General features: G+C 42.6%; 1 protein-coding gene across 1 annotated transcript in view; it reads left to right on the top strand.

The window, feature by feature from the left end:
- The first annotated feature begins 1,218 nt into the window (after nucleotides 1-1,218).
- The window catches only part of BACH2 (BTB domain and CNC homolog 2), a 236,600-nt gene continuing 226,544 nt past the window's right edge, over nucleotides 1,219-11,274 (top strand). Inside the window, exons 1-2 of the mRNA XM_081186582.1 lie at nucleotides 1,219-2,003; nucleotides 8,635-8,756. The gene's annotated coding sequence lies outside the window, so the exon portion shown is untranslated. The remainder of the gene's footprint in view (nucleotides 2,004-8,634; nucleotides 8,757-11,274) is intronic.

Below are 11,274 nucleotides of genomic sequence, written 5' to 3'. Positions count from 1 at the left end.
GATGTTACCCTGAGTCTACTCATGTCTTTCTTGGCAGTATGGTTTGGGTTCCTTATGCATAAGCCTTAGAAGACTAAAATTTGTGTTGATGCTGTTGAAGGATGGGGCTGAATGTCAGTCCAAAATCGGAGAAGGTTGAAAACGACTTGAGTAATCTACTTCGACAACTGTCCAAGACACATTAATGAACCAGCAATACTGGTCGGTTATAAATGTCACTTTGATAGCCATAAGATAACTAAGCAAAACTCTGCATCCTGCCCTGCATTTCAGCTCTCTACATCAATTCCACCGAGTGTTTTGTGGTTAGACAAGAGCTTGACATTACTTGTGAATGACACAATGCACCAACGCAACAAAACACACTGGGAGCTGGGCTGGCTGTGCCGCAAGAATGGTACTAAGAATTTATTTTTGTAAATTAAGCAGATAAGAGGAGCACAAACGTGAAGTAAGATGCCATTTTTATGCACTTTTCTGGCAGCACCTGTGCTTCAAATGACAGCCCAGGGCAACAGCTGAGGCCAGCAAATGACTATTATGGAAAAGCTACTGCCTCCTTTATCGATAGGCTTCCGAAATTTCCAGAATTTTAGAGAAGCCTGGATCTGCAGCCAAGCTTTGTGGTTCAGTTCCAGGGTCCATATGGATGTATACTCCTATAGTCATTTGAACATAAGTCGCATTGAGCCCCACAGGGCTTACAACTGGGTAGACCTGCAAAAGAGTCAGTGACTCAGTGAAATGTGTGAATTGCCTCCATCAAAAAGTATGGTGTTGGTGCTATACCAAGCGAGGGAAACACTCTGTGATGACTTTCATGCATCCAACCCATCACAGTGTTGATGATGAGTGACAGGAAAAAACCAAGAACATGCCCTTAAGGGATTGGGGGTAATGGAAACTGTCTTAACTAGAGAGAAAATTCTAAAACTGGGCAGAATCAGGGGTCAGCAAACTTTCAGCCAGGGGCCGGTCCACTGTCCCTCAGACCTTGTGGGGGGCTGGACTATATTTTGAAGGGGGGGGGAGAATGAATTCCTATGCCCCACAAATAACCCAGAGATGCATTTTAAATAAAAGCACACAATCTACTCATATAAAAACACCAGGCAGGCCCCACAAATTACCCAGAGATGCATTTTAAATAAAAGGACACAATGATTCCTGGACCATCCGTGGGCCAGATTTAGAAGGCAATTGGGCTGGATCCGGCCCCCGGGTCTTAGTTTGCCTACCCATGGGGTAGACGGTGTCGCAATCACCCTACAATTGTAAGCAGAGATCAACCCTGCTTCCAGATTTTACCTTGGCTCATAATCCCCACCTACTTCCCAAACTGTCACAATCTAAACAGGTTGTAAAAATGGGACAGGGAGGGGCTAGCAGGATTCAAGCCGCTGGCTGCTTAATTTGTTATTTCAGGGCCTGTGTCAAGGCTGGGCACCTGTTGAGGGCCCACACCACAGCAGAGGGCCTGCTGGCCTGCTCCTCTTCACCATGGCAACCTGCTTGCTCACTTGAATGTTGCTCTGGCCTAGAGGGGATGGGCAATCAAACAACTGCAGTGTTTAGTACAGGGAGCGGTAGATGCTGCTGCCAGCTTGCTCATTAGGTCTTTACATAATAATAAAAATTTTATTGTTTATACCCTGCCCATTCCTCAGCCAGGAAGCAGGAGCAACTGGCAACAATAGCAGTGAGCAAGCCGACGCACTGTGGGGAGGGTGTGTGTGGAAGATGTCTTGCTCAAGGCCTTCAGCCCTAACCAGACTGACAAGGCAGAAGCAGTTAAGACAACCATTCCATCCTGAAGTCATTGGCAGTACCCCAGGCCAAGGGTTTGAGAACTGTATCCACAGCGCTGGAGGGATAGCTTTCCAATACTCGGATTAGGAAGCATTTCCAGCAGTTATACATTAGCAGCTAAAGAAAAATGAAGAGTCTGTAAGACTTTGGACAGTCCTGGAGTTGAACCAACATCACATCATCTTCTCCACTGAGTAAGTATCTGTGCACTCAGCACAATGGGCAAAGCCATTTTCAGCTCACACAGTGAGCAGTGACAATGTCCAGCCTTATTTCATTTGGCTGGAAGGGGAAGGCGGGAAAAGCAGCAGCTGCTCTTAGAGATGCATCAAAAGCTTAACATAATAGCACACTTGCCACTGAACACTGCAGTGGTTGTTTTCCACATACAACTATAATGATGCAATATTGGCATTTGTTAATGTGAGATAGACACTTGCGGTCTTCACAATACGTAAATAAAAATAAGTCATCTTCACCCCTGCTTTCAAGGATTGAATCAAGCGCCTTGCATTCTAGCACAGGTGTAATCTGCTGTTTGTGACTTGTCCTAGGCAAGAGCAATTCAGCTTTTAAGACACCTGCCTCTTGGCTTGCTACACTCTCTTCATGCTCCCACAACTCTAGCTACTTATTCTCACCACCTCTGGCTTCCAGTTTCACCACACTGTTGTTGCCTACCAGAAATGTCTGCCTCTCGAGCAGCGTAGTTTACAATTTTTTGCTTCTCTGTATGGAATATCTGACCAGACCAGCCTATCTCACAGGGTTGCTGTGAAGATATTATGGGGAGGAGAACCATGTACGCCACTTTGATATCTTTGGAGGGCAGTTGGGTTATAAATGCAGAATTATTGTTGCTTTAGGAGGCTGTCAGCTGTTCCAAAAAGATAAACGATCACATATTTTGCACAACCTACCTTGAGGGGTTTTTTTAAAAAAGGGAAAGCGAGATACAAATATTTCAAACAAACAGTTTAGCCTTAACAATGAAGAATCCTTCATTGGGTAGCATTTGGTGAGAACAAAGCATTTAAATGTTATACCTGAGAGGATCTTAGATTCAACTAAGGAAGACAAGTGGTAACTGAATGCCTGCCTCGACTGTTAGATTGGAGATACAGCTTTTAAGTACATCCTTTAATTAAAAAAACACACAAGCAAACACCTAACCCTTCTCAAGTCGTCATTGTAACAGAATTACCACACTTGAAGAGCTGAAATATATCATGCACTGGAAGTTCTCGGTGAATCACACAGAGAGCTTTAATACTTTACACTTTAGAAGATTTTTCCTTTATTTTTAGAAAAGGCTGCCCTTTTTCTTTCTCCCCCCCCCCCCACTTTTTGTACTTGACATATTTGGCTCAAAGGACCTTTCCAAATGTTAAGGGCTAGTTTTTCATTGCAGCATATGGAGAAAAAGTCTGAATCCAAGCAGAGCCAATGGCTCTCACGCTGCAATTTGTCGAAGAGCCAGTGTTGCCTGCCTGCCAAACATTAATAGCTAGTATTTATCTGACAAATGGCCAGGATGTTTAATGTTCTACAGAGAATGCCTCACAATGGAGCTTTTACATATGGCAGGGGTAGGGAACTTTCTTCAGTCTGAAGAATGTATTCCTTTCTAAGCAACCTTTGGGGGGTGGCAGCCACATACCAGTTGTAGGAGGAGCCAGAGGCAAAAGTGGGTGGAACAATGACTGTAAATGTTTATCTTTGTGCTAGTTTCTAGACATCCTCTCACACTCTGTCCTCCATCTGGACAAACAGGGATCTTTACCAGAGTTCAGAGGCACATTACAGCCTGACAAAAATACTCATGGAAGTTGTGATGCAAAGCTGGTGAGGAATTTGGCCTGGAGAGAGAGGGTGTGGGAGGCTGGTGTGTGGCCACATTTGGCAACCGGGTCAGAGGTGCTCCACGCCTGGCCCGACATGACACAGATTAGTGTATACTTTCATCACTTTGGATCTGCAGACTGTTAGATTAATATGCTACCAGATTTTTATCTGTGGGTGTTAATTTAAGACCACACTGCTTGTTCTCCACAGCCATGCCAGCATTTTAGAATTCAGAAATTGAACATACAATAACATGTTGAAAACATATACACACCAGATCACTGATATGTCCAAAACTTAAACAGGCAACAAAGAAATTAGATAACATACATAATACAAAATATGGACAGTAGCCACCACTGTCTCCCCCTCCCTTTCTGTGGAAGCCTCTAACAAATCACTAGCCCTTTGCCCTGAACTCCTGGCCTACCTGGCAGCAAGTCAGTATGCACAGTTCAAAGTCTGAGGGTTAATCCACACAAGCAAAGTACAGAGGCCAAAATTCAAAGGTCAGGAAACACAGTTCAGAGTCCATTCAAGTAGCCAAGTCTGAAGTCTAGCAGTCAGGATATAGCCCATAGTCGAACCCAAAGCACAGTCCTGTGGAGGTCCAGGAGCATCCAAGTCAAGGTCCATCAACATGGGAAGTTGAGCAGACAAAGCACCTCAGCTCTGCTTCCTTTTGTACTTTGCATCCAGACTTGATGAGGCATGTGGACCCTCACCTGTTTGGAGCCTACTCCAGCTGAGAAATCACATACTTCCTCCCAGAGCTAGTGAGCCCCACCTGATCAGCTAGGGAGCTGGGTTGTGGGCCCTAGCCTGCCTTAGCCTCCTAGAGCACCACTCCCACAGCTCCCTACACCTCATAGAATCACAGAATTGTAGAGTTGGAAGGAATGGTATACATGATTCTATCTCTGAGCTTCTATTACCATGATTTTAAATAATTTACAAGTGTCCTGAACAGATTTGACTCTCTTGACTCCTCCCTTCAGCTTTCTTCTAACTAATCAATATGTTTTCAGAATATTCGAAGTTTTGAAATTAAACAGGACCCTGTTGGGCTTTCTGGGTCATTTTCTATTTTCACGTACGTTGGATCTGACAGCTCTGAGACACCTCAATCACTGTTCCAAAGCAGTTCAAACAACACACCACATCCTGAGCACTCTTCAGAATACAGCCCAAACTTTCCTCTTCCGCCACCTTCCCACCCCATCTCCGTACCCCACAAATTATCACCTCCTCTAAAACTCCATCATTTATTCTATCTAGAAATGATGTGTCTTTGTGATCAAACCCCAAAACTAATTTACTCAGTCAATGTGAGGGTAGTTAATATACAGGGTACTATATAAAGCAGAATAAACAAATCACAGGAGCAATCTGGATTTCTATAGAGGGTGTGAAGAGAGACATAAAGGTATTATTATTATTATTATTATTATTATTATTATTATTATTATTATTATTTGAATTTATATCCTGCCCTATACCCGGAGGTCTCAGGGCGGTTCACAGAACAAAATCAAAATATAAAACCACAAAATATAAAATGAAAATGAAAATAACAACCCAATTGTAGCAATGCAATTATGCATAGTGAGGCTTGGCTTCTGAATTGGATGAGGATAAATAGGAGTTATTATGGGGGGGCACAGCAGCACTTTGGGTCATAAATTCAGCAGCAGTGCGTCTGCTTTGCATGCAGAAGATCTCAGGTTCAATCCCCAGCATCTCTAGGTAAGAATGGAAATGTCCCCTGTCTGAAACTCTGGAAAGCTGCTGCCAGTTTGGTTGACAATACTAAGTTCGATGGACCAGTGGTCTGATTTGATGGAAGGCAGATTCCTTTGTTGGTATGCTCCCTCTCGTATGTTCTCAAGTGCTTTGAACATTCTAAAGTGCTGCCTAAATGCTAGCATTAACATTAGTATTATTAGTATTATTTCAGAACCTCTGCACCACAGCAGGTGGAAAGCCTTGAGGGCTCAACCCCCTTCTTAAATTGTTTAAACAACACAAACGCCTAGGAGCACATTAACTTTCTAAACAACTGGAAATCATTTTCCAGGGCTGCCTGTTCAATGAGAGCCATTCAATTCCTTGAAATGCAAGCTATTTTCGAGTCATTTAGCGCAGCAAATGGGACAGGTCCCAATCTGTTTCTTCAAATTTCTGTAATTTAAAAGGGACATAACTGCATTTTTTATTCTAATGATCATTGCAAACTCATGTAGAAAATGTAAATGCACAATTCAGAATGATCTTGCAGCGCAAGGCATAGCCTCTATTAATGTGTTCCAATTTGTAATTCTTTACACAGTATGAGATTGGAAAGCTGTGATTAAAATTAATTAGGTTAAGTAAAGTTTATCCCCCCCTGAGCACTGCTGTTTGAAGAAAGAAATGGTACAACACTCGCTACATCTGGCGCTGCAGGAAGCAAAGGCATCAGGCAGGAGAGCGAGGCTGCTTAGCTAGACATTCCATGCTGCTTATTTGGCACACCTTACGCACCATGTCCTCTCTTCCAAGAGCTAATTGAGACTAAAATACTTGCTGACACCTTGCAAAATTTTAACTACTATCTGTGGATGTCGCAGAAACTGGTCACTGAAACAGTTATTTGGGGCAGGGTTGTTTATTAAGAAAAAGTGAGAGAAGAAGCCCTGCCTTAGTGAATGTGGGGCTCCCTCCTTAAGTATCAAAGATATCGCACCTGTTGAAAAGAGTAAGAAAACATGCTGTCAGATTTTCATTGCAATATTCAGCTGATTAAAGCATTGGTAAAGCACACAGATCTCAGTTGCTACTAGGCATGGTACACTTTTTTAAAAGGAGATATATACAGTATACATATACATATACTTATACTTATACTTATAAATATACATATAATTTGCACATGCTGGCATGTTAGCATCACATTCTCCCATACCCTTTTGGAAAGGTGAGCCATTACTGTAGCTGCTTTGCCAATACAGTTGGTGGTTATGGTGGAACGCAGGTACACAGAATTGTCTACCACCTCAAGCATGTGGTCACCACTGCTGATGCGTGGAGTGCTATCAGTCTCCTGACCCAGGATGTTGGTCTTCATCAGGCTGAACTCCCTGCAGTCTTGGGCAAAGCGGTTGCTGAGTCTCTGTAGAGCTTCCACAGAGTGTGCTGTCAAGGCTGCATCATCTGCAAACTGCATCTCTTGGAAAAGGACAGGCCACACCTTTGTCTTGGCATGGAGACTTGTGGAAGACCCCTGTTGCTCCTTGAATGAAAGTACACATCATCTTCAATTGAGCTAAAGGCATATGAGAGCATGAGGGAGAAGAATATGCCAGAGAGAGTTGAGGTGAGAACACAACCAATTAGTCACTGAAAAACTCAGCTCTGCTATGAAAACCTAGAACATATTGTCCCTCCCAGGGCGGTGAACCTGAAGCCCTCTATATGTTGTTTAAGTCACATAAGGTTGAACCAGCAGAACTAGTTATCACAGATGTTGACAGATATGCTGTGAAATATGTTAAATCCACTAACTTAATACAGAGCTTAATCCTGCTTTGAAGTATTGTTCAATATTTTAAACACTAGATGGCAATAGACACATTGCTTTATTCAATGAGGTTGAAGAGACAATGTCCTAAAATCAGTTATAACAGTGAAAAGCATAACCTGGAATTTAAATTTCTTGTTCCCGAGCCCTGTTAATTATACCTACCTTGCTACATTTCTATCACAATTTTATATTGTCCATGATCTGTGCCCTGATGACTGTAATGTCAATTCTGCTGAAATTCTACTCCCTCTGAAATTTTTTGCTCTATAAGACTCATTTTTTTCCTCCTAAAAAGTAAGGGGGGATGTGTGTGCATCTTATGGAGCGAATGCAGGCTGCGCAGCTATCCCAGAAGCCAGAACAGCAAGAGGGATTGCTGCTTTCTCTGCACAGCTATCCCTCTTGCTGTTCTGGCTTCTGAGATTCAGAATATTTTTTTCTTGTTTACCTCCTCCAAAAACTAGGTGCGTCTTGCGGTCTCGTGCATCATATAGAGCGAAAAATATGGTATATGGGAAAGGTCTAGTGGATTTCAGTGGGGCCAGGGTATTTTTCATTTTTAATCTTTCTTGGGAAACGTTGAAGGTGGGCAGAGGGCAGAGAGACATTTAATCCAGTGTAACACTTGTAGTTCAATGTTAACCATGCTTACTCAAAAGTAAGTTTCACTTATTTCCTCAGCACTTTATTTCAAGGAAGTACGTTTTGAATCTCCATTCATACAAAGAAACCTGAACTCAAATGACAAAAGCAAGATGTTCCACCTAGGGAGAAAAAGTATAGTTTGTTGTAAAACATGCTCAGCATGCATCCCATGTTCAATCCCTGGCATCTCCAGCTGAGAATCCAAAATAGCTTCCTTAAAGACATATGGCTGGAAAATACCTTCTGCCTGAAATCTCCAAGAGATGCTGTCTTTGAAACAGACTGTGGGTAGATCCACTTCATGCATATAAAACACATTCAGTGCACATTTAAAGCACATGACTCGCCTCCCCCCCCCAAAAAATCATGGGAATGGTAGTTTCCTCCTAATGCAGCTACAATTCCCATCTCCCTAAACAAACTGCAGTTCCCAAGCCTCTTTGTGGGAGGTTTCTATAAATGTATAGTGTAGTATAAGTCCATATAAAGTTGCCCCTTATGCTCAGCACATCACACAGTAACAACAGTGCAGCCTTCAGCTGTGAGGCATCTGTTCCTTCAATAGTTGGGCTGGAAGCAGACATTTCATCAAATGCAGTTTGTCAGTTCACAATGACCCAACAGCAGCCTGACAGGCAGAAATTAAGCAGGGAGGGTGCTGTTAAAAACATTGCTGCAGCCCCATAAACAGCAGTAGCCCTCCTGACATGACTACAATATTATCGGCACTGCTGCTTTGTTTACAATGATGTTTTCCTTCCTTCCCCTATAAGGGCTGCTTGCATCATGGAAGCTAAGGTCTGGGACAGCTTTGTGAAAAAGCTGGCTGTCACATGCAGAACCCTCACCTGCAGGCGCTGTTTGGTTCGCCACAACTCAGTATATGCTCTGCCAGGTAAGAATATAACTTTTTACTGATAAACACTGTTTCCCAAACAATCTGGATAGAATATATCAAGGGGCTACTATTCCATATTGCATAGATGGGTCAGCTGCCAACTCTTTTTTCTGGCACGGCTCCAGTGCCTTTAACAGGTGTGTGGCAAGCAGAAATTCAGGAGCTAACACTGTCCCCATTACTTCATCACCTTCCTTCGCATGATGAATTTCTCCCAGGCATGAAACTCTTAGGGTAGGAGCCTTGCCAGATAAGGAACTGGCAACCCTTTTTTGAGGAGTGTTCAGGTCAGCAGATACAAAGGACTGTGTCTTGAATAATTTCTGCATCTTGAATGTCTGCTCTGACGGGCATGGCAAGTTCTACAAAGATTTCTGCACAACCGTGACTCTTCCTCTACATTTGGTCATGCTAACATGCTATTAAGCATTTTGGATAACCAGAGTTTGTTTAATTAACATATCAGGGAACACCAAATCCTGCCAATTGTCAACAAAGAAATACTTATGTTCATTATTGAACTTACTTAGGATTCTCTAAAATATCTCTTTTGTAATATAAACATGGATGGCTTTGTTTGTATATGTCTGTGTTTTGCCAGTTAATATAGTCTGTTATCTCTTAGGTGTGATTTCATAATTATTAAATGTTTCCAGTTCCTCAACTTGTTGCCAGGTGTTCCTCTATCTCTTATCATTTGCAAAATGTGATAACTTGAGCACAAAGTACTGTACAAGACTATATTCCACAGCTGATTTCCCTGCCTACGAAGTCAGTTAAGGACACATATCGTCATGTTCTAGGAAAATGAGGCATAGTGAAATGCAGTTAATTCAAACAGCCAGAAAACAGTTTGGAAGTTTTGACTCAAGAGCTGTCTGTATATACTGGCATGTCATTTGCCCCCTCCCCCCAATTCCCTTTAAACTGGTTCTCTCTCCTTCTCTCTCTCTCTCTCTCTCTCTCTCTCTCTCTCTCTCTCTCTCACACACACACACACACACACACAGATGTCCTGCTTTCTCTGACAGGACTCCTGTGCCTTTCACTGTTGCGTGACAAACAGATATTGTGCAGGTGTAGCATTGTCCAGTGTTACCACAAGAATTACTTATTTGCTAAGTATCCGTTGCTGGTGTGTGTGGTGGTAGGGGAGGGGTAGTAGTACCTCTGGTGGGGGATGTGTCATGATTGTTCTGGGGTGCCCACCTTTGGTCCCCACCCTGCTCTCACCTGTGGATTTTAGAAGCTGTCAGCTGTGGCCTCATCCTGAGAAAAGGCTATGACTGACCTGCTAAACCTGGTGAAGGTAGCTGATGTGTCTCAAACCCTCAGTGAGTTTGGGGTTTCCCCTGCCTGTGAAGATGGGCTCCAGTGAATTGAGCGGTGGAGACCAATGGTGGGTCCAATGGTCAAGAAGAGTGGTGACAAAAAATAAAATAAAAGCACAGTTGGCAACCATTGAAAATGGGCCGATGAAATATGGAAGTTATGAGTGAAAATACAGACTAACAAACAGAACATTGATTTAAGAGTTGTTTCAGAAAAACAAAATAACAAACAAAGAAGTACCAGAAGGGCACCAAAAGAAGTGGGGATTTGTGGCCAGCTCAAAGTTTCCTTGCTGGGGTATGCTTATTCTGATAAGTTTCAAATGGTCAAGATGGTGATGATAAAGTTCTTCTGACTTAATATACTTTTTTAAAAAAATTACAGTTTGATATAAACAGTGGCGTAGCGTGGGGGGTGCAGGGGGGGCCGGCCGCACCGGGCGCAACATCTGGGGGTTAGGGTTAGGAGGCGCAAATCCACGGGTTAGGGGGCGCAAATTACTTGCCTTGCCCCGGGTGCTGACAACACACGCTACACCACTGGATATAAAATCTGCTTAGAAGGGCCTGACTAGTCGTTGTTCGTGGTTGTGCCTTTCCTGTTAGTTTGTTGTGGTGGTTTTTCACCTACCATGCAAACCACTGTCAAGTGTTGCTGACACTGCTGTGGAATTAGATAATATTCTTTTCCCTCTTATAATCTCTCTAGTGGGGAGGGCGGTTGGCCATGCTTGCTTATTTTAGTTTATTTTTAAAATTTTAATATAAAGATAAACTATAGAGGTATTTTTTAAAAATAAAAAGCATGACCTACTAATAACAGTATTAATATTCCACTCCACACACACTCATACTGTGTGAACTGCAGAGCACACAAAATATAGGAGCATTTGAGAGAATTCTCATGATTTACTAAACCTTCTCAACAGACTCAGTGCAGATGTCCAGTGTGTTGGACTTGGACCTGGAAGACCAGGGTTTAAATCCCCACCCAGCTATGAAGTAATTTTGAGTCAGTCACTGCATCTCAGCCTAGCTACTACACAAGGGTGTTATGGGGCTTAAATAAGGGTGGATGGGAAACCATGTATACCACCTTGAGCTCCCTGGAGAAAAAGGTGGGATATAAATGCAAATAATAATAATAATAATAATAATAATAATAATAATAATAATAATGATGA

This window comes from Podarcis bocagei, assembly GCF_964188305.1.
Source record: "Podarcis bocagei genome assembly, chromosome: 3".
Lineage (NCBI taxonomy): Eukaryota > Metazoa > Chordata > Lepidosauria > Squamata > Lacertidae > Podarcis > Podarcis bocagei.
This window is presented reverse-complemented; position numbering and strand designations above follow the sequence as displayed.